Raw genomic sequence first — 23719 nt, forward strand, 5'->3', positions numbered from 1 at the left:
CGCTGTGCAGTGTCTCTTTGTCTCATTACTTGCCTGGAGGAAGCCGGGTGGGTTTTGCTCTTGTCGCCCGACTTAGTGGCGTTATGACCGTGGAACCGACTGCACCAGCTTTTTCTGAGATGCTTCCCCTCTCATGGCGAGATCTCGACTTCTTTAACACCTCTGTATAAAGATCTTCTGTGGAGCAGGATTCAGACCTCTGCGTACAGCACCCTTGATGTCATTTTATTTTTACAGCAGCCGCATCCGGAAAGTTGTGTCTTTTACGTTTTATTTGAACAACAAAACTACATACAATACAAACAAGAGCACATATAACGTATCAAGAAAATCGTCAGGGGCACATGCTATAATACAATTACACTTTATGAAAAACGATTACACAAGGTAAATAAAGATAAGGTCCGCACAGCTTGTTCTTACATTTCGAAAGAGTCCGTAAATACCCCTTTACGTCTATTTTGAACTGTTCAAACGTAGGACTCTTCCCAGACCATTTCACTTTATACCACCTTCCTAAACGAGGATGCATCTCCTGTTTTAGAACTGTTTTGGGTGGTATAGCTTATACAACACAGCTACAGTATTCTAATCGTGGACTGCAGATCTGTGCTATAGTTCAGTCGAATTCGAGGGATCCAGCAATCGTACTGGATTTGACTGGGATTCTGAAATGTCTCTTCCAAAGGTATTCGGGTTTGCTTGAACCTTTAAAAAAAAGTGATCTGAAACTACCCAGCTTACAATCTCTGAGGTAGTTGTCACTAAACTCGGACGTGATGTGCCACACATGTGCCGTGTGCCTTTACTTTTGTAAAAAACTGGTATCGGGAAAATTAAAGTCGAAACCCAAAACAGTAACATATTTAAGAGTAAATGCCTCCTAATAGCTAGCAAGCGCTCCTAGTTAGTAAAGTTGTTTGTGTCCCTGCCTGTCACGCGGGAAACCGGGGATTGATTACCGACGGGGAAACAGCTAGTTTTTTTACAATCAGATTCCAATCTTTAATGCTGTGTGTGAGAGTTTACGTAACTTTCCTTTTCTCACATTTTCTGACGACTATTCCGAAGGAGCGCCCTGTCAACTCCTAATACTTTTCAAAAATCTGCCTGCATGTTTGATTATTTTTGTTTTATTTAGAAAAAGTTCAATATTGATCATAACTAAAGAAAATTATTATCAGAAACAAAATGTTGAAGATGCAACTCGATCTTGAATCAGAGCTGGGTGACATGGGCTCCTGTTCTGATATGGTTGTAAGAGAAACAGGAGGAATCTCTTCTCTCCTATGGAGCATGAGCTGAATCAGGAATGAGACATGTCATATATCAACGCATGACCTACATCGTAAAACTAAAACTAAATTAAAAACTAACATTAAGTTGTCAGAGACATTCATTTATATACAAACAAGAGACAGACAAAGCAATAATTCTACATTAACTTGTCCTGCACTGATCAGACTAATTGAAATGGTCTGATTCAGAGCCTGTGCAGCTCGTGCTAATACAACAACGCCAGTATTGAACCCTCAGCACCATACTGACTACTGAGCACAAGTTCAGCTGCTCTCCAGCTTTGTTACGCACTTTTTTTATTGCAAATGGAGCTGATCTCCAGACAGTACAGTGTTAATTAGTCAGCAGCCTCTACTAGTAATACATCGCCCCTGTCCAAAATCTCTAGGTAAAAAAAACACATTTTATACATTTGTCTGTTTAAAGATATAATCTCTTTAAAAAAGACAAAGGGTTTGTGTGTCAACTGTTTCGATTAATTTCGAATGCAAAGAAAAGTAGTTTTCTTCCAAGAAATCACACATTTGTCGCATCCTCCATACTATACTTCTCTCTTGTAGTAGTAAAGCATTTTGATTTAAACTGAACAATATATTAAATGTTTCATCTATACACTTACGTTTAACATAGGCAGCCTTGAACGGATTGCGGAAATCAAATACACAGATGGATTCAGAGTGTGCTTTCCAACTTTTGTGTAACATTTTCCTTTGAAAGGGCGGAGTTGTTTTTAAAATCTGGATTAAATAAAAAGGAGTGACGTCAGTGTAAAACAGCTTTCCTTCATGGGGAACAACGGTTGTGTTCCATATTTCTAATTATTTTGGTTTCAAGATAGCAATTTAGTATGAAACATAAAAGCCAGCTAGATAAATCTGTTACACGTCATTTACAATGGTCTTTCAACTAATAGCCCGTGCAGGGATCAAACCCCAACTGTTGGTATGAGTTTCGTAAGGCTCTGCAACATGCAGATGAGAAACTAACCTCCGCTTCTTCATTATATACACAGTGAGCTATATATGCGGGCCTACTGCCCCCTACGGGCTCTGTATTTGATTGCGGTACAAGACCGGCCATGGAGAAATGAAGTGAAGAGGGTGTGTTCATTAAAAGGCTCATAGCGTCCCTGGATGGTCTCAAACCACCACCCTTTTGGTTAACAACCGAGCCACAAAGACTCATGTACAGCTTAACACTTCTCGGTCTCAGTGAAAGTGATACACTCGGTAAAATTTCTGGAGAATCATTTGTCAATTTCCCTACGGGATTAATAAAGTATTATCTATCTATCTTAAAGGAAAATCGCCAACAGTGGCCGATATCTATTGGAGTTTTTTCATTCTATACTGCAATTTCTGAAGGTTACCCTGTGAAAATACGAGTTTTGACAAGAAGGGATGGACATATATGGTCAGCAGGCTTGGGGAATTGGACCTTATGGTGAAGGCTGCGGGCTCAGCATCAGCAGAACCTGATCAGTATCTGTTGACTCCGATATACTTTGACAACTTAACTTCTGGATTTTGAGACATTTACCTTAGTGTCGGTATACTAAGATGTTTTGGTAACGAGGAAGGAGGGACAAAGCAAATTGGCAGAATGTGTGCTATTTTGTATACTACAAGTCCTCACATGCCAGAGGGTCAATATATAAAAAAAAATGTAACAGTATAATCTCTTGTACTTCACAATGTAATAGTGTCTGTTACATTGTGTCTCACACCTCAGTGTCAGAATTGTGAGACGAGTTTGTAATCAGGAGGGAGGGCCATAGCAATTCAGCAGAAATTGCATTCACCTTTTCCCAATGCATTCTCACATGCCATTTTCTCACATGCCATGCTCAGAGGGTCATATTTTTAAAATGGTATCATAAAATGTCCTGAAGTTCAGGATTTTGACAGTCTGTTATATTGTGTCTCACACCTTGATGTCAGAAATATGAGACGATTTTAAAATCAGGAGGGAGGGCCCTAGCAATATAACAAACATTGCATTTACCATTTGACAATGTATTCTCTCATGCCATGTTCAGAGGGTCGTATTTAAAAAACGGTACAGTACAATGTCCTGAAGTTCAGCTTTTTTGATGCCAGTGAATTTACGTTTTGCCTTTGTCTTATTTACTCATGGTATAACATGCCAGTTTGTTTTATTGTGAGTTGTGTTTCTGAAATGTGTTTCATACAAAAATGCAATCTGGACAGTCTCTACTTACATATTCCCCTTTACTGAGGATATGTACAGTAATACATCCGGATAAGTATTTTTAAAAATGACTGTAGAGAGCCGTCTACAGGGGAAAGGCGGCATAACATCACAACAGCAGCATTTAAGATGGAACGAAAAACGCGAAGAAGCTGGCTAATAAGAAGCCAGCTTCAGCCTCGTTAATGCAATAGCATTTGGTGAGGTTAGGTGGAAAAATATTTCTTGCTCTGAATCTATAACATTTTTATGTTCTAGGACTTCTTGCCTCTGAAAAAAACTGCCAATACATCACTTATTTCTACTCTATCAATAGCAGCAGTGTTATCAGTACTGAGCCCTAAATCTAGGTCCTGTCATCATATAAAAAGTCAAAAGTATCGACTGCATTCAACTGATAAAATGTATCTTCTATGAAAGTTATAACTTTATCCAAAATACATTGGAAAGAAATTTGCAAGTTTTTTTTTTCGGATCCTGAAGACTGAGACTCAAAACATGTTTTTTCTTCTTTCCAGGAGGAAGGATTATTCAGATGCAAACATTGTCCCAAAATCAATGTACTTTCCTATTGCTGTTGCTTCTTCAAATCCTTCATCTGAACGTTGATATTTAAATATTATATCATACAAATTGTGTTTTTCTTTTTAAGGCAAATTTTATGCTTCAAATTAAATAAATTGTATTTATTATGAATGTGCCTGAAATTTTTCAGTACTTTAGAGGGTTCTGCCATTTTAGATGTTATGCTGTTCCTGTCTGATTTATCAAATGTGTCATTTAAATCCCCCGTCATTTCTATATCACTCTTGCAGTAAAGATTGCAATTCATCCCAAAATGCAATTCATCCAAAAAAAGTTTCCCACTGGTGATACATACAAGGAAATGAATGTAAATTTTCCCCCCAAATCAACAAATGTAAAATCAAATACCTCCCTCATCTGCAGGTAGAGAGAATAATGTCGGAATAAATACAGGTTTAAAAGTCAGGAGCATTGGTAGTCCTATTTTAAAATGACAATAAAATGCTCACAATATATTAAAAAGCTCTGTAAAATAATAAAAAAATTAAAACAAGGTAAAAAGAAATAATACACAGTTATAAAGCTCAGGAATTATCAATGGGAAGTTACAATGGGTTGATATGATTTAAAAAATAAAATATGTGAAAAAATCCACTTACAATATGCTAAAAATGGCAAGAATACTTAAAACAGGTTTTAAAATAAAAAAAAAAATAAAACAAGTTAAAAATAAATACTAAATGGGTTTAAAATTCAGGAATGTAATTGGTCAGATCCAATTAAGTAGAATAATGAGAAATGGGCTCGAACCACTAACCTTTCAATTAACAGCTCCCAGAGACTCACGTGCATCCCTTTTCTCCATTTGCAAACTTTTGGTAAAAAAAAAGACTTTATTCTTGCCAGCCTGTGATATTTGTTTTGCACTGATAAGCAAGATCTGTGTTTCATCTTTCGCAAGCTGTATGAATTTCATGAAAAGCAAGTTGTTCTACAAAGAAAATGAAAACTTGCATTTAACAAAATCAAGCCACACGTGATCATCCATAGTGATACATTCTATAAGACAAGACAGGAAGAAAGGCACCACTGGGATTTGAACTCAAGATCTCCTGTTTCATAGGAAAACACATTAACCAAATCAGCCAAAGTGCTGTCAGAGTATTAACATCATGTCTGATGTCAGTGATTGCAGCTGACTATCGCTGGAGGACAGTTCACTGTGAACAAGTCAGCCTGCATAATGAGGGGAAGAGACCAGCCTCTGTGATGCACTATAGAGTTACACTAACCTTCTGCCCTACTGTTCTCTGCTGCATTCTACCCTAGCAGATAAATATTGGTTTCCATGCGTGTAAGGTTTCTTTTTTTTGTCAAATATTTTCAAGCATATTTTTGCTGTTGAAAATAAGTTGTTTGTGGTTTTGAGTGTTGTGTTCCTCTTCCCTTAGTGTCACCCAAAGTGATACATTGTGCTTTGGCAATTCTTCAGGCCATAGTGTTTAGAGGAGCTCAGTTGAAGTAATTTGCGTAGATAAAGTATTTATTTTCCTTTTAATCTTTAAAACCATATTACATTGTCAATACATTGTATCTTTCTTCCTACTAATTGTCATCATTTTTCTTATGGCTTGATCTCATGATCAGATATTTCAGAATCTTCCTTAAAAACTAGCAAAAGAAGTGGGACAGATTCATGCACACTAAAAAATATGAAAGGGTAGCAGGACACAGTAACCACCAAACATCTCGTAGATTATGAATGTGCCTAAAATATTTCAGTACTTTAGAGGGTTCTGCCATTTTAGATGTTGTACTGTGCCTGTCTGATTTATCAAATGTGTCATTTAAATCTCCCGTCATTTCTATATCAGTCTTGCAGTAAAGATTGCAATTCATCCCAAAATGCCAAGTTTCCCACTGATGATACGTACAAAGAAATTAATGTACATTTTCCCCTAAAATCAACCAATTTAAAATCAAATGCATCCCTCCTCATCTGCAGTTGGAGAGAAAAATGTCAGAATAAATACAGGTTTTAGAAGTCAGGAGCATTGATAGTCCTATTTTAAAATTATGCTAAAATGCTCAATATATTAAAAAAGTTCTATAAAATGCAAAAATAATTAAAACATATTAAAACAAGGTAAAAAGAAATGATACACAGTTATAAAGATCAGGAATTATCAATTTGAAGTTACAATCCACTTACAATATGCCAAAAATGGCAAGGATATGTAAAACAGGTGTATACAATTTTTTAAAAATAAATACTAAATACTTTTAAAATTCAGGAATGTGATTGGTCAGATGCTTACGATGAGTGTTGTTGGTGTTTCGTGTGATTTAGCGAATTGAAAAAATATTCAATTTTAAAACGGCAGGAGCTCGTATGAAAAAATAGTTCGTAAGTATCTTTGTTGTAACAGCTGCGCCAGAACTAGTGTATTCATATACATCAGAAAAGTACCTGAACTTGACTGGTTTATATTCAGTTATGTGCATTGGGAACAAAAGGGAGACTTGCATGGATTTTATTAGGTTTTAGGAATCAGAAAATGTATTTTTGCACGTTTATGCATACGAGCAGAAATAACTTCCTGCTTTCAGCGCTTTTATTGTTTCTGCTTGTAACTTCGAACAGAGAAACCCAGTACCGACTCACAGAAAAGCCCCGGAGTTTCTGTGTTTCTGGGATTTAAGAGGGATGTACTGTATGTAGACAGTAAAGGGAGTTTTTTTTCCCGCTGTAGAGTATGAAGGCGATTTGATGAGTCTGGAGGGAGGAGACGCGCATTCCGCACGGGGAGCACAGAACGAGTTTCACCTGCAGCTCGCCGAGTCCTGTCCTATATAACCGCTGAGCCTGGGACACACTGAGTCTCTAACCAGTGTTGGAGATGTAAAGGGTTAAACCCAGAAGTCGAGAGTGGAGTTTTTGTATAAGTGTTTGATTAAGGGATTAGGGTTTCGGTTTAGGTTTAGTTTGCTTTTGACACATTTGTAACGGCCATGGCGGCCTGTAGAGTCGGCATGCGCCGTTACTTTTGCGCACATTTGGTGTATAAGGGTGGTGAGGGTTCAGCTCACTCGGGTGATATTTCACGGTTGGACTTTTCAAGGAAGGTATTACAGAAAGAGTTAAGGATTAGGGCATTAGATGTCAATTGCTTAATTACTTTGCCGAAGGGAATTGGTTTTGACATCAGTTTCAAATCGGCAAAGTTACTGGAAGAATTTTGGAAGAAGAAGAGAAAAAAGATGTGGGCCTGATTAGAATGTTTAAATGGCAGAAGCTGATGGATCTTTCCAATAGGACTATGATTGTTTGCATATTTAATGAAATGGTGATGAAGGAAGATATTGTGACATGGTTGTCTAAGTATTGTTTAGTGAAAGGTAAGCCTCAGAAAGTCTGGGATGATGATGGCATCTGGAACTGTGCATGGAGAGTACCTGTTTCATTGCATGGAGATAAAAATGGTTATGGTGGATTTAAACACATTCCTTCTCTGAATGGATTAGGTGAAAATAGAGGCCTTGTGTTCTACCAAGGGCAGCCAAAACTGTGCAGGAGGTGTGGGGAGCTGGGTCACTTTGTGGATGCCATTACAAAGGTGGTGTGTGGTAAGTGCAAGGAAATTGGACATGCATATACTGAATATACAAGAGTGAGGAAATGCAATCTCTGTGAGTGTGAAGGTCATGTGTTTAAAGGCTGTCCAATTTCCTTTGCAAATAGAACAAAAATGCAAAAACAGTTTGAAGAAGCATTTTAGGGCTGGAGCAGTGGTTATAGATCAGGAACTGGATGTGGTTGAGGTTGAAGAAAGTGGTGAAAAGGAGAGCGAGGGTTCAGAATGGAGTGAAGGGAGTGAGGATGGGGTAGAAGAGAATGATAATGATGCAGAAAGATTTACATCTCTCCAATATATGTAATCCTACTGACCAAGCTTTAGAACCGGTGACTCAAGGAGGGCAGATGGAGAACTGTCCTGTGGATAGTGGGGGTGGTGGAGGAGGAGAGAAAGAAAGCAAAGGGGGGAGAAAGAAAAAGGCCTGTATAGTAGGTAGAGGTACGTCAGCACCTTGTAGTGAAACCAGCGAGAGCACTGGTGGTGTATCTGGGTTTCATGAATGTCTAATTTAAACTCTTAAATATATATTGTTGCTCACATGATGGATATGTCCTAATTCAGGAACTGAGTATATTTATTGGGATGGGAACCAGTGGTTTTAGCTGGGGATTTTAATTGCCTTTTAGAAAGAGAAGGCAGAATGAAGGGCGAGAGATGGGTCCAATTTCATACTTCATCAAAATTATTGCAAACATGTAAAGATTTTAAACTGAAAGATGGCTTCAAACTTCATAGTCAGGGGAGGGCAGATTTCACATGGTACAAGTCTAATGGGACCCAAGCCTCACGCATAGATTTTGTTTTGATACTTGATTTTACTTGCACAACCGCAGGCTTAACCCCTGACCATTGTTTCTCTGACCATTGTTTACTGTCATGTACACTTTCTATTCCAACGGCTGTTACTGTGGGGAAGGGTGTGTGGAAGCTCAATATTTTGCTTCTGGAAGGTGAGGAAGTGATGCGCAGGTTCAGGGAAAGATATTAGGAATGGCAGTCTTTGTATGACCTGTTTGGCACAAGAGCACAGTGGCTGACCCTGTTCAATTAAAGGACAATAACCAGAAACACTGGTTCTCACACTGAACGCATTCTCCTTCAATCTTTTTTACCAACAGGTGAGTGGAGTTGCCATGGGCACCAGAATGGGACCCAGCTATGCCAATATCTTTGTTGGCTGGGTAGAAGAACTCTTATTCGCTTCCTACACTGGTTATGTCCCTGACCTCTACAAGCGATATATTGATGACTGCGTCGGTGCCGCCATATGCTCCGACGATCAGCTTAAGTGCTTCCTGCACCATTTCACCAACTTCCACCCGTCCCTCAAATATACGGTTAACATATCTTCCACTACTCTTCCGTTTCTAGACATCAACTACCCCAGACTCTCCACTTCAGTTTATTACAAACCCATGGATTCACACAGCTATCTCTTGTATAACTATTTTCACCCCAAACATACTAAAAACTCTCTCCCTTTTTCACAGTTCCTTCGGCTACAATGACTATGCAGGGACGACATTGACTTTGAGAACCAAGCCCTCAAAATGTACTCCCTTTTGATCAACAGAGGATACCCCAGCAATGTTATTGACGGGGCCCTTGCCCGAGCCAAAAACACCCCTCGGACCATCAACCGAATCAGGAACTCCTGCAGTAACAACCGCATTCCTTTGGTGCTTCCCTACCACCCTAACACACTTCCTATCCCCAGGACTGTAAACGACAACTTTCCATCCTACACGATGATCCCTCCATTGGGGCCCTCTTCTCTGACCGCCCCATCATCTCATATCGCCAATCACCTAATCTGCGCAACCTTCTTGTTCACAGCTCCCTTGACCGCCCTCCGCAACCATCCACACCAGGCACTTTCCCTTGCAACAGAGCTCACTGTATCACCTGCAAGTATACATCCAACACCACACTCATTCGAGGCCCCTCAGGACAATTCTGGATCACCCAGATGGCATCTTGTACCTCCAGCAACCTTATTTACTGTATCTCTTGTAGTAAATGCCCAGTTTCTCTCTACATTGGAGAAACATGAAGGAGACTTGGAGACCGCTTCAGAGAACATGTCAGGGCTGTGAAGATTAAAGATCTCTCCAAGCCCATTGTTTCTCATTTCACCTCTGATGGCCACGACCACTCTAATCTCTCCGTCTGTTTTCTCAAAAATGGTTTTCTGAACTCATACGTTAGAAAGACTACCGAAACCAAACTTATCCTGCAGCTAGGATCACACCTCCCCCTTCTCTAAACGACAGACTGATCTACTAAATTTTCTCCATTCATTGGTAGTTTCATTTCACACCTCTCAACACCTATTCTAACTTCACATCTCTTGATTGGCCTCTCTTTCTGTCCCCTGCTCCTGCCTCTCACCCCTCCTCCCTCCCAGCCTTTGTTCTCCCACTATATTACCTTTGCCTACTGCCTTGTCTCTCTCACACCTGAAGAAGGCTCCACGGCTGAAACGTTTTCTCTCTTCTTTTTTTCAGCATGGAATAAATCTACTACTTGTTCCTTAACAACCGGAAACACTATCTTAGGTCTTTCCAGAGCTGTAAGTAGTCATTCCAAGTTTATTAACTTGTCTCTGTTTTGTATGTACTCTTCAATAGCCACTGATGTTATTTACAACAGCTATTTTTAAAAATAAATTTGCATTTTTGGGGACTTTTTAAAGAATTGGCACATTAGGTGGAGCGGTGGCTCTGTGGCTAAGGATCTGCAACTGTGCCTGGAAGGTTGCTGGTTTACATCCCACGGTCGGCAGAGGAATCCTACTCCGTTGGGCTCCTGAACAAGGCCCTTAACCCCAGCTGCTCCAGGGGTGCCGTATAAATGGCTAACCCTGCACTCTGACCCCCAGCTTCACTCCCTGTCTGTGTGTTCATGGAGAGCAAGCTGAGGTATGCAAAATAGGAATTCCTAATGCAAGAAATTGTATATGGTCAATACAGTGATCATATCTTATTGGCACATGGTAATCTCCAAGGAAGACGTAATAGGTTTATTCTATGCTGAAAAAAGAAGAAAGAAAACACAATGTTTTGACCATGGAGCCTTCTTCAGTTATGATTTGATTTTTTACAATCATACCTACACAAACTTTGCAGTTTTTAAAAATCTTGCACACACAACCCAGATATGTTGACTTTTTTAAATTTGGGGGTAAGTTTAAGAAACACGTAGTTCTTTTCTAGTTTTGTTTACGTGGTGACTATCAGGAATCCTCAGTGAAAAGGTATGCAGATCCTGTGCAGATGCAGGAGCAAGTAATTATTGAGACAGTCGAACAATCCAGAACGTCAGATGAGGTCCAAGGTCGAGAGGCAAAAGGGAGTTCAGTAACCAGTAAGCAAGATTCAGAGTAAACGCGAGGTAGAGCTCTCAAAGAGAAGACTCAATACTGAGTAGCAGGAAGCGGGTTTGGATGGTTAAAAAAGTGCTGCAGAGCGTGTGCTGATGGATTAACACATGTTATTATTAACCCGCTGCTGGTACTGGTTAGTTCTTTTGTGAGTTGATCCCCGGTGGTTGTGACAGTGACAGAATGCCGTTTTGTGATTGATGCTATATCAAAATATAGGGCCCGTAAAATTAAGCACAGAAATAAAAACATTTAATGGACTTGTACATCTGTCGCACTCCTACACTATTAACATCTAGTGGGAGTTGAATTTCACTTATGTTTCCACTTCATTCAGCTGTGTTTTCTATTTTCCCAGATTGTTGGCAATGGCACATGTTAAAGAAGGACAGAGGTGTAGGAGGCCAGACCTGTGGTCAAGGGTTGGTGGAGTAGGGAATGTGATCAAAGAATTTCTGAAGTTTTCTAAGATAGAAAAAAAAAATAGGTGGCATGACAATATGTGGTCAACACTGTCAAACAGAGTCCTTGGAGAGGATTGATCCAGCAACAGGAAATGGTTATCAGTGATTTGGCATGAAGATAGATAAAAAGTAAGAACCCAAGTGCTTAGGGCGCAGAAGGGGGTGAGTATTGGTAGGGATTCCAAACCAGATGACAGTACACAATCTATAGTCAATATTTCAAGTCAATGTGAGGGATGTAGTTTGGAAGGCGACACAGAGCTCAGAAGTTCATCAGAAGATACAGACGATGCACAGGCAGCACAAACAGTGGGGACATGTTAGAGGGAGAAACAAAATCTGTGTAGAATCAGAAAAAAAGCCTGAAGAGCACAGTGAATATTCCCAGGGGGCAAGCTTGTCTGGGACGTCACCTCAGGATAAAAGTGGATTAAGAAAGATTATGTCTGTGCCTAAAACTTTCAAAGTATGTCTAAAGGCTGAACAATGGAGAAAAATACCACCTCTTAAAGGTACATCTAAACTAAGATAACCATGGACCCATATCTTATATAGCAAGTTCAGGAAGATAAATCCTTGCTGTCAATAGCCTTCAAATACCAATACATCAGGAAAGAGAATTCTAATGATTAAAGCAGTCTGTACTTTCAGTTCCTACCTTCAGTACCTTCAGTTCAGTACCTTCAGTTCCTGTAATGTAAAATACATAATGACAACAAGACACAAACCAATGGGCAATGATGACATCACAATTGATGTTGTACGAGTAGGGCAATTACAACACAGTGAAAGGGAAACAAAATTTCGACAGGCACGCCAGCCTTATCGTTGAAAGATTGCCCGTGCCCTCACAAAAGGAATCAGCAATGTGTACTACAGGCAGCTGAGCAGAACTCCACTTGCTGAAATTGCAGCAGGCAATTTATCTAAGGCTCACAAGCAAGTATTAAACAATTCAGCATTTACTATTCGAATACCACACTTTGTCAAAACAATGCCGCTTCTTAAGCTAATAAGTAAGGGTTTTTGAGCACGCATTGTGTTGTTAATGCTTATATTAAAAAAACAAATTCACATAATGGAATTTGGACTGAACAAAGTAGTCCAGCCCCTTTACAACATTACATACCCACTGATTAAAGCTTAAAACTACAGAAGCAGGAGTAACAATAATGGCAACAACATGTTTGGAGTTCGGCATTTCATTTATTCTGCGGAAACATCATATCGGAATGAACTGCCCGAGATAAAAGAGTAATTGCGGCTTCAGATCGTTTTTACAGAGCATTGCGTTGTTCTGTTCATGCTGACTACACGCTTTAAATTTGTCATTTACTGCAAGCGTTGTTTTTCCGGGTTTTTCTGAAATTCCTCGCATTTGAGCCAGCACTAAAATATTTCATTCCCGTCGCTGAATACATCGTGGAAACGGTATGTGCAACGGAATGCTGTCACATACAGTATGAAACCTTTTTGTTATTCGGTTCTGAAGTTTGAAAATGAAAATAAAACGGGGGTCACTTCATAGGCTTGAAAGAAGTCCAAGCAGCATAAAAACCCACGAATTCTCAGAAACTGCATTGTGCTGCACCTTTTATAAATCAGCCTTAAACATTTGAATGCATACCTTACTGCTGCTAATCACATTCACGTGTTTACGAAGCTTTTTTCTGTCCGTTATGTTTTTGCTAAGTACTGTAGTTTCTCCGTTTTCCTCGTACTGTGATTGTCAGCGAGCACAACAAGACTGAAACAGTGTAAAGGCAGGTAAAAAAGACAGGGTAAAACGCCTGACTGTCGGGAGTGGGATTTGAACCCGTGCCTCTATTTGGAGAGTGAAACACAAAGCTTAAAAGACACGAAGCTGTGAATCTGCTGTTTTAAACTGCTCGACTATCCTGAAGAAATAGGTTCTGATTGCACCAGTTGCATCGGATTTTCCATAACTTTAGGACGATTGATACGACTGGACGAACACAATTTGTGGCGCTTAGCATGACATGGAAAACAGTACCGGAGCATTCGGGTCCGGACTACCAGATTTAGAAACAGTCTTTACCCCCACACTATCAAACTCTTAAACTCACAGCCTCTCTCACTCTCACCCCACCTCTCACCTATGATCTGAACCTCACAGTTCCTTCTTTCTTACCAAAAACCCAAACACACATTGAAAATCTTCCTCTACCATACATGTCAAAAGCTCACTCCCCATCATTTCTATCCCTTTATTTCATTCTTTTGATGCTTGTTTTTGCACATAACCTGTTACCTTTTTGTTGTTTTGCACACTGCCTGTTGTTGTTTTTTGCACATCGGCTGTTGTCTCTGTCTTTCTTTTGTTATACAAATGTATTGTTGTGTTTTTTTTCTTTGTACTACTTATGTCCGAGAGCTAGCTAAATAGCATTTCGTTATACCATATACCTGTGTATGAGTATAATGACAATAAACTTGAACTTGACATAGTCTTGCAGGCAGTATATTATTTTATCATTTACTCGTTTAAAAAAACATGGTCTTCTCGTTCCTAAGTCCGATTTTTAGTGCTTTCGAACGTTACTTCCAACCTGGACTGACAGCTCACCTGATCCGTTTGTGATCAGACCATGAAGTGGGGGGCTGTACCAAGTGCACGTTCCTTCCCAATGCTGAGGCGATCATTCGGAAGATGGGTGTGAAGAGAGACAAGCTTTGTCGACTAAAAAACAAGGCAGGATATGCAAGAATACTAATCACTGGCGACAGTTATGTTCTCTTACTATTGAGACTCCTACATTGCGATTTTTTGAAGACTTTGAAACTAAAGGAAAGCGGTGACAAATGAAACAGGCACGGGAGGGGCTTGAACACACGATCTTCGGTTTACAAGACCGACGCCTTACCACTTGGCCACCACGCCTTCAAGTAAACATGGGAATAATGTTGTTCAAATTATTTTTTTCTGAATCTGGTTTACATCGCCTGGAGGCAGCAACAACAATAAAAGGGATACTTAACAAGGCGATACACTGTAGCAGTGTGACTCCAACAGATGCTCCTGAAGAGACTGGAGGTTTAAGCCAGCTCCTTAGAGCGCTTGGCCGCGTTACTATCACCAGCGGCTCTTCACCTCTTGTTGTTTGACCTAGTGGTTTTATAAAGCGTGGAAACGACCGCAACTTCGTTTTCTGAGATGCTTTCTCTCACGTGGTGAAATCTCGACCTCTTTGGCATCTCTGGCTATAGTTCTTCTGTAGAGCAGGCTTTCACACCTCTGCTTATAGTGCCCTTGAAGTCATTTTATTTTTACATGAAGACGCATTCCCTAACGATCTCTCCTGTTTTAGAAATGCTTCATAAGGCGTGTTTGATTCAGGACAAACAGTATACTAATTGTACAATGCAGATTTATGCGGCATTCGTACTGGATTTGAGTGGGATTCTGAAATACTTCTTGCAAAGGTATTCAGACTTTCTTGAACCTATAATAAAAACACAGACCTGAAACTCCCTAGCTTCCAATCTCTGATGTTGCTGTCCTTAAACTCGGACGTGATGTTCTGCAGACGTGTGCATAATGTCCTGTTTTTTTACAGTGTAGACATCTTGCTGTTCACGCTCCGCATTCATCTGCTTTGTGCATTGTTAGTCCGCACCTGTAACATGTAATGTCAGCCGTCCCCTGTTTTTCTATATCTCTAGCATGACTGCGTCCTGCTGTTGGGCTTTTGTTTGTAAAGTTTGAGCGAGCGCCCCGTTCAGTGTCACTTTGTCACTGTGGTCAGAAAGCATTCTTGATTCTGCTTGAGCTGCTTCATGAATTCTAGCGACTGTAAGAGCTCTTTCTAAAGTCAGCCCTTCCTCATTCAGCAATTTATAGTCTCTTATGTGCACATTTTTCCACAAGTTGATCTCTTAACATGTCAGTTTCCAATACTCCAAAGTCACACGATTTAGCCAGTTCTCTTAGTGCAGTCACAAAAGCATCAACAGATTCGTCCTGAGACTAAGTTCTCTGCCTACAGATGCAGCCATTCAAAATGGGTGAGGTATTTCGCGGCATACCCCGGTAGGCGTGTCACGGTATCACGCGGTATCACGCAGTTCACGTGTGTCACGTACTAACTATCCGGCGTCGCCTTGTAAAACCGCCAGGGGGAGCTTAACCTCTCATGTACAGCATTTGAGCCTTTAATTTTGAACTGTGTATTACAGCATGTTAATCATCAGTCATTAAAATGTTGGTATATTTTATGAAAGCAAGATTGCTCAGTTGGACAAAAGTACACAACCTACCTTTATCAGAAATATTTATGCATCAAAGCCTTTACTGAAGATATTACTAATAGTATTAATAATGGATGACTTTGGACAAGCTGTATACTCAAAGTATAATTTCTTTAGCACATTTGTACAAGCACTTGGAATCTGTCCAAGCCATACTTTGTCAGGCATTTTGTTTTACTTCAACGGGCATAAAAACTTCCTTGCTTTTAACAGGGCGTTTCATAATTTCTAGCTACGAAAATGATTTAAAATACGACACCTATCATTCAACTAGAGCTTAAAATATCACAAGGAAAAATACACACCGGTATTCCATTTCTCCCTAAACATTGTAAGCTTCGAAGTCTTTAACTAACGTGATACCGGAGTCAACAAGCATACTTTTAGAATTTGATTAAAAGGGAATATAATATGGAATCGCGTATCTAAAGAATTTAATAACGGTATGATTATATCCGTGTACTGTGACAGGGCTGTGTAGGGCTGTTTCACCTGCCTGATCATGCGAGCTGTCTTGTAGCCTACTGGTCTAGGTGCGTGACTACCAACTGGCAGGTTGTGTGTTCGAATCCAGCTGGTGCTGGACTTTTCTTTTAACAAACATTTCTTCGAAAAAATAGGTAAGCGATATTATGGACAATCAATTGACTTTTATATTTCAAAATATCACAACATGATCGATATTTGCGATATTTTGAACATATCTTCCCTTCTGACAGCGGTTCCTGCTTCTATTGTGTGTGTGTGTGTTCAACAGTAAATTTTTATAGAGAAATGGAGGCTGGACAGTATGCGTTACAATATAAACATTTATATTGATTTAAATCGTGTTCTGATTTAAATCGCAAACGCGTGTTTAATTATGTGTTTTTTAATCATAATCAGGCTAATGCATTTCTACATTTTCTGTATGAACCAGCTTAGAGGTTCATACAGAAAGACAGCTTGTGTTTAAATTGAGTGTAAGGTAATTTATGCTTCTAAAGTCATGGTCAGTATTATTGTACTGTGCTGTACTGTGTCACATTATTTTATAGCGTTTTTATTGCGTTATTAAATCCGGTGGCGCTGTGTAAGTTTCCTGACTCACATTATTTAAACTGCGACACTGATCATTCATCTCTAAATAAACTTTATTTTATATAGCGTTTTAAGCGAATAGGTAATTAGATTCCTCATAAACCTAATCACTTTTTCTACATAAACACAGCGTGATAGCTCTCTGAAAATGCTTTTCCTTTATTTTTAAATTAGGCTCAGATTTCAACTATAGATCGTATTATTATAAACTTTCTTGGAAAAATGTATTTTATGTAAACCATGTTTGCTATTAATTCATTTAGGGCTAAAATACGTTCATTGTCTTCCAATCGAGTCGAGTTGACATTGGAAGCCTGCCACACCCGGACTGTTAAACCAACGCATTAGCACGTCAAAGCCCATTGAGCCAGTATTGGCTTTAGTATTCCCCCCTTCTCCCCTCAATTCAATTCAATTCAAGGTGTTTTATTTGCATGACAGATGGGTACAAGCAGTGTTGGGTATGTATATTGTAACGCTTACGGCAGACAGGCACTGTGTAGGAGCCGACGCACCAGAGCAGCGCACCGAGGGAGCGTCTGCATTTATAACTTAGTTTTTAAAATTAGTCAAGCAATACGAAGCATCTCCTTTTACTTAGTGCCTGAGCATACTGCAACGCGTGTGAAGCCCATAAACGATATTAATTTTGGAACTTAAACATACAGTATATGGCTGGTCTCGGTACTTTAAAGAAAACATACACACCAGTATTCCATTTCTCCCTAAACATTTTAAGCATCGAAGTCTTTAACTAACGCGATACCGGAGTCAACAAGCATACTTTTAGAATTTGATTAAAAGGGAATATAATATGGAATCACGTATCTCAAGAATTTAAAGACCAGACAATCGCAAACTCGTTTTCAATAAAATTATTTTATTCATTCAGCAGTTTGTGAGAGGGACATCCAGCAGGAAGAGACACACACACCGGTTTTCATTGACAAAATTGTTTTTTTTCAATTCCTCTTGTCTAACAGGAATGTTTTGTTTGTGGACAAACTGTTAGACAAGAGGAAAAGACCGCCTCCTCCTACGAAGCATTTCGTTGATCCGATCACGAATTCTTTTCCAGTCGTACGCAGCAAGGGTTGAGAATCTCTGATTCACCATCGTACTAATGGTTTCCCGGAGATTGCAAGGCAAGGCACTTTTGCCTCTGGACCCATCGAAATTTACAGACGTGGTCCACCCCCAGTAAATTTCAAAAGTCACAAGATTTCGAAACATGAGGGCGGCGTAGCGGTCGGCTCTTGCTTTCCCGTCTATGCCGATGCACTGCAAGTACAACCCCCCCTCCATCTCCTGGGTGATGGGTAGCAGCTGGACATCTGGGAGAATTATTCGTCCCACTGGCATCTGTGAATTCCGCTGTGCTTCCTGGGGGGAGATAGCTGGCGGGGACAGCATCAACAGATTCCTGCGCGGTGGTGAACTGAGAGGCCGGGATGGAGTGTCCTGAGGCGGTGTGTGCTCTGCGGGGGGCAGAGCTTCCGCCAGGCATTGCAGCCTGCGTGGCGGGGAGAGGCACTTTTCGGGAGACAGCTGCTCAACTGTTTGACTGCTGGAACTCTAGCCTCCCAATCCTCCCCAGTAATGCATTGTAATGCTCCCGCTGCTGCCGAAATGTCTCCATACAGGTGCTGCTTCTACAGGTTGGCACCCTGGCCAGTGGCCGAGAGCAGAGACCCACGGCCTGTGGCAAAATAACATAATTCATGTAAGAAATAAAGTCACACAGTAGTATTCATCAGTCGCGGAACAGAAGTCAAAATAAACTTTTCTTTTTTTCCGTCTTACCGCTTTCTTTTTTACTGTCCTGGTGGTAGATCGTTTCGCCCGTGCAGTGTTTTCTTGAAGAACAGGCTACGAAGAAATAATTATAATTGAATTTAAAATTCAAAACGGCAATAATACCTTGTAATATGCGCTTTAATCGCGTATTTCAGATGAAGTCTGCTGTATTTGCTTACCCTTCGCTCTTTGGAAGCTGGGGCGGCAGAAGCACCCCGTCTCTTCCCGTAAAACGCTGTGATGGGAGCTCACCCAATCCCTTGATGTCCTTTATGCGTCACACATACTGTATTTCAGCGCCATATATTTCATGGATATTATGGAATATAATGGATGGATATCTTAGTTATCTTTCTAGTTCACAGGTTTGCATGCATAATTTAATTTTGAAAGCCACTGAGACATCAGGTACTACTGTTGTATTTATGAAAAAGAAACAAAACAAAAAACATACTAACAACTGTGCCATCCTACTCCTTAGTTAATACATTTTATTATTCATAAACACTTAACATTGTTAGCAAAATATTTTGAATTATATTTAACCCTATTTTTTCTTTAGTTTTGTATTTAACTTATTATATGATAGTCAGACTTAATGTATATTTGAACAATGAAAATATATTTTTACAAGATTTTACATTAAGCACTTAAAATTAATATGGTTAATAAAAGTAAACTGTAACATGCTGTAACAAGATCGGTTAAACTGCGAAGAAAATGCTTTCAGAGAAAATGTTTCAGGTGTGAAGAACATAGATCTCCAATGCAATTTCAACCAAACCTGTTCCCACACACCCTGCCCCCACTACCATTAGAATATACACAAACATTTTAGCGTTTCATTCTGAGCAGAAGACCCTCACACCTGAAGAGTGCTGGCTGTGACGAATTAAACCGGTTTTACAGGTTTCAATCACAGACCATGTGACATGGGACTCAGTAAACTAAAACACAGTGCCACTGGATTTGATAATACTGTAAGAGGACACGGGGAAGGGTCATCTCTAACAGGTACTTCCGAAACGAAACGCTGAAAATGCTAGAGATGGACCTTAGCGAGATGGCGGACAAAAAGAATCAGCTGACCAGTAGATGGAAAGGGTCTACCTTAAGAGACAACGAGACACAGCTGAGACGCATCAGGAACCGGGATATAAGTGGCCCGGAGGCAGTGAACAGCGCGGAAGCCGGTAAGGTGAATGCGTTTTGGAGGAAAAGAGTGGAAAGAGGTGGATGTTAAGGATCGGGCTAACGAACGACTGCAAGGAGAAAGGTTTATGATTTTGGATTACGGACACTGGTTTAGGATACATCGCGGATTGTCTTTATTACGAGCTTTTGGAACTCGGAACGAATCAGGACTAAGGGAACGGATTACGGACTGTATTAGGAAGACAGTTGTTGGAAGAAACGCCACGGATCGGAGGACAGTAAAGTGTGGTGTAAGTACGACCTTCGTTTACATAAACTATTCCCCCGGAGACACCACATACCTAACCAAAATCCGCAATATGGAAACAGAACCTGTGTAATTGTTGATAGATGATGTACTCGTAACATTTTTTCAAGACGAACTACAACATTTAAAAAATGACTTGTATGTACTTGATATGTCTTATCAATCCACGGGTTCCAGCACAAAACGAAACTAAAACGCATACCGTTTTGCGCTTCTTATTAGTTGCTCAAAAGTAATTTGACCGTATGAAATGCATAATATAAACCTAGAAACATATACGTGAGCAGTACTTAAGCACTGTAGTATCGGTGTTAAGACATACCTCTCAAATACTGTAAATCAAGTTAAAAATATCTCAAGACCGATTCTGGTCGTAATGAAACCATGTTTCGTGTATGTTTTCTTTTTCATCTTGAAATAACTCATTTCTAAATACCTTTTTCACTGTTAACATATAAAATATACACTCTGACAGTTCATCCTGCTACCAACATTAAATAAAACAAATCTTAAGATTTCTATATTTATGTCTTTATTTAGTGGTTTCATTTGAAGCTTACAATGTTTAGGGAGAAATGGAATACTGGTGTGTATTTTTTTCTTTAAAGTACCGAGACCAGCCATATACTGTATGTTTATGTTGATTTCCCTTCAGTGGTAAACTTAGATATAAATATTCAATACTTAAACGGGCACAGTTAAGACATTAAATATACATATACATATTGTATACAGTTGTAGTTCAGGTGGGTAGCTGCGTCAGCATGCGTAGGCTGCAAAGGAACAAGTAATAGGTTTATTCCATGCTGAAAAAAAGAAGAAAGAGAACACAACGTTTCGGCCGTGGAGCCTTCTTCAGGTGTGCCTTCTTCACACCTGAAGAAGGCTCCACGGCCGAAACGTTGTGTTCTCTTTCTTCTTTTTTTCAGCATGGAATAAACCTATTACTTGTTCCTACATATTGTATACAGTACAGTTTGCATACGGTAATATGTTTATGTTACGCGATTAAAAAATAAATAAATAAAACTGAAAGGTCCAGCACCAGCTGGATTCGAACACACAACCTGCCAGTTGGTAGTCATGCACCTAGACCAGTAGGCTACAAGACAGCTCGCATGACCAGGCAGGCGAAACAGCCCTACACAGCCCTGCCGCAGAACACGGATATAATCATACCGTTATTAAATTCTTGAGATACGCGATTCCATATTATATTCCCTTTTAATCAAATTCTAAAAGTATGCTTGTTGACTCTGGTATCACGTTAGTTAAAGACTTCGAAGCTTACAATGTTTAGGGAGAAATGGAATACTGGTGTGTATTTTTTTCTTTAAAGTACCGAGACCAGCTATATACTGTATGTTTACGTTCCAAAATTAATATCGTTTATGGCCTTCACACGCGTTACAGTATGCTCCTATTCTTTTTATGCTCAGCTACTAAGATTTCCCTTCAGTGGTAAAATCCAATATCTACAACGGGCACAGTAAAGACATTTACAGTAAGTCTTTCTACGACAGACCAACGGATCACGAGTGCCCCTGTCGGTCAACCAATCACGCACCGCGGTACCCCGTGTCATCTTACCTGCGGTACGTGTCTGTACCGCACACTTTGAATGGCTGCATCTGTAAATTTATGCCGTCCCAAAACCACATTTCTCCGCGGTGTAAAGTAAGCGTCTAAGGCAGCTACAGTCTGTTCATATGTACCTTTTTCTCCAGGGAGGTTGGCGAAAATCCGCTGCACGGGAGCCCCGATACAGTGCAATAATGTAGCACGTCTCACGCCATCCTGAGCTTCTGAAGATCCACTGGCTATTTAAAACAATCTGTACGACTCCATCCATATCTTGTATTCCGTATACAAATCCGGAGCTCCGAGGTTCAGTAGAAGCGGTGGAAAAAGCTGGGCATAACCAAAGCTTCTCGGCGCGGCTGCCATATCTTCCATGGCGCAAACTAAACGAAAAGTCTGAAAATTCAGAAGTTCGTTTCTACCAGCAAGAGAACTAAAATCTGCAGTGTTCTGCTCGCTTTGAGTCCGTCAAGCACTCATCTCTCGTCGCCATAAATGTTGTGTATCTAAATTAAGAGACGTTTTTATATTATTTTAACTATTTTGTTAACTACACAGATCACGCCCTTACACCAATATTCCCGCTTTCTACTCTCTCGTTCTGTTGTCTCGCAATGTCTACTCACTATACTACATTTAGCATGACTTCTTGTTGCAGTTGAGCTCAAAGCTGGAGATGATCTCCATATTCTACCGCACTAACTAGTCCGAAACGTAGTATACTTTTTAAGTGAAGTCAGGTTGTTCAAAAATTAAACCAGCGCCCTGTCACAGAAACGTACCCCGGTCTCCCGTGCAACAAGCGGGGGTACTCGGCACTATACTAACGAGGAGCGCTTGTCTGCAGCTGAGCGTCAGCTCTGTTTACTGTCAGCAGTCATTGCCTCATTTCCAAAGACTTGCGACCCGAACGCAACGCCTTAGACCACCAGCCATCTTGCCTGTGGTACTTTTAATGAAGTATATATTTTAGTTCTTTCTACTCGTTGATAAGAAAAAAAGTGAAATTATCTAATTAGCGATATGTCTTTTTTTCATGGGGAAAACTAGCCCGAGCAAATGTAAAGTTTAGAACAGCGCTCAATAAAAATGATCAGAAACCGAAAGCGCTTCTTATGCGGATCAGTATATTCCGATACCACTGGTTCTGCAGAAGAAATAAGAAAAGCCGAACTCAAAGCACTGTGTTGCCATTACGGGTACTCTGTCTGCAGGTACTTTAAGATCTACTCACACCGTGATGCCATTAAGGGTACCTAGTTAAAAAAAACTTATCGTCACCTTTTTGAACGTGATTATTAGACACCCGTTAAATCTCAACCGAGGTTTCTTGAGAGATCGTTCAGCGAGCGAGTATTAAAAAAACTACATTGCTTCCAACCTCTGCTGTCACTGTAAACTCGGACGTGATGTTCTGCAGATGTGCAGTGTGCCTTTCCTCTTGTTGTTTTCAAGAGCACTCACTGTGTGAGCTCCTCACTGCGTGTTCTGTACTCTACTGTGATTTAATTTAGATGATTATGTGGTTCAACATTTTCGGTTTGAGAAATGAAACACTAAATACACAACTGTAAATACAAGTAATGGACATTTAAAATAACCACAGTACAGCTAGAAGAGTGAAAGATAAAAGACTATTTAGAATGATATTCACAATAGACTTAAGAACAGCACAACCGCCCAAACAGGGACTTGAACGCTGGGACCCTCAGATTAAAAGCCTGATGCTCTGCCGACTGAGCTATCCAGGGTCTGAAAGAAAGTCAACACTGTCAGGATCCTGGCAAGTCACGTGTCTCTTGTGCCGAAGAGCAGTCATACCTGACCTGTCTGGAATGACCACTGACAGACATTATCCAGAAGCGACGGCACCACTCACAGTAGAATGAGTGAGAAATACAGCATGACATGGGTAGTTAAGGGGCTCCCACAATCCATCTTTCCTCACATTACTGATTTTTTCACTAACATTTTGACCTTTTCACAGTCAGATTTTTTTCACATTTAATAC

The 23719-nt window shown here is 40.1% G+C and overlaps 1 non-coding gene across 1 annotated transcript; it reads right to left on the minus strand.

Annotated features, from left to right (window-relative positions):
• Positions 1 to 14349: 14349 nt before the first annotated feature.
• Positions 14350 to 14421, minus strand: trnat-ugu (transfer RNA threonine (anticodon UGU)). The gene has a single exon. It is a non-coding gene; the product is annotated as a tRNA-Thr (tRNA).
• Positions 14422 to 23719: the final 9298 nt, after the last annotated feature.

The sequence above is a fragment of the Atractosteus spatula genome (genome assembly GCF_055471065.1).
Source record: "Atractosteus spatula isolate fAtrSpa1 chromosome 10 unlocalized genomic scaffold, fAtrSpa1.hap1 SUPER_10_unloc_2, whole genome shotgun sequence".
Classification (NCBI taxonomy): Eukaryota; Metazoa; Chordata; class Actinopteri; order Semionotiformes; family Lepisosteidae; genus Atractosteus; species Atractosteus spatula.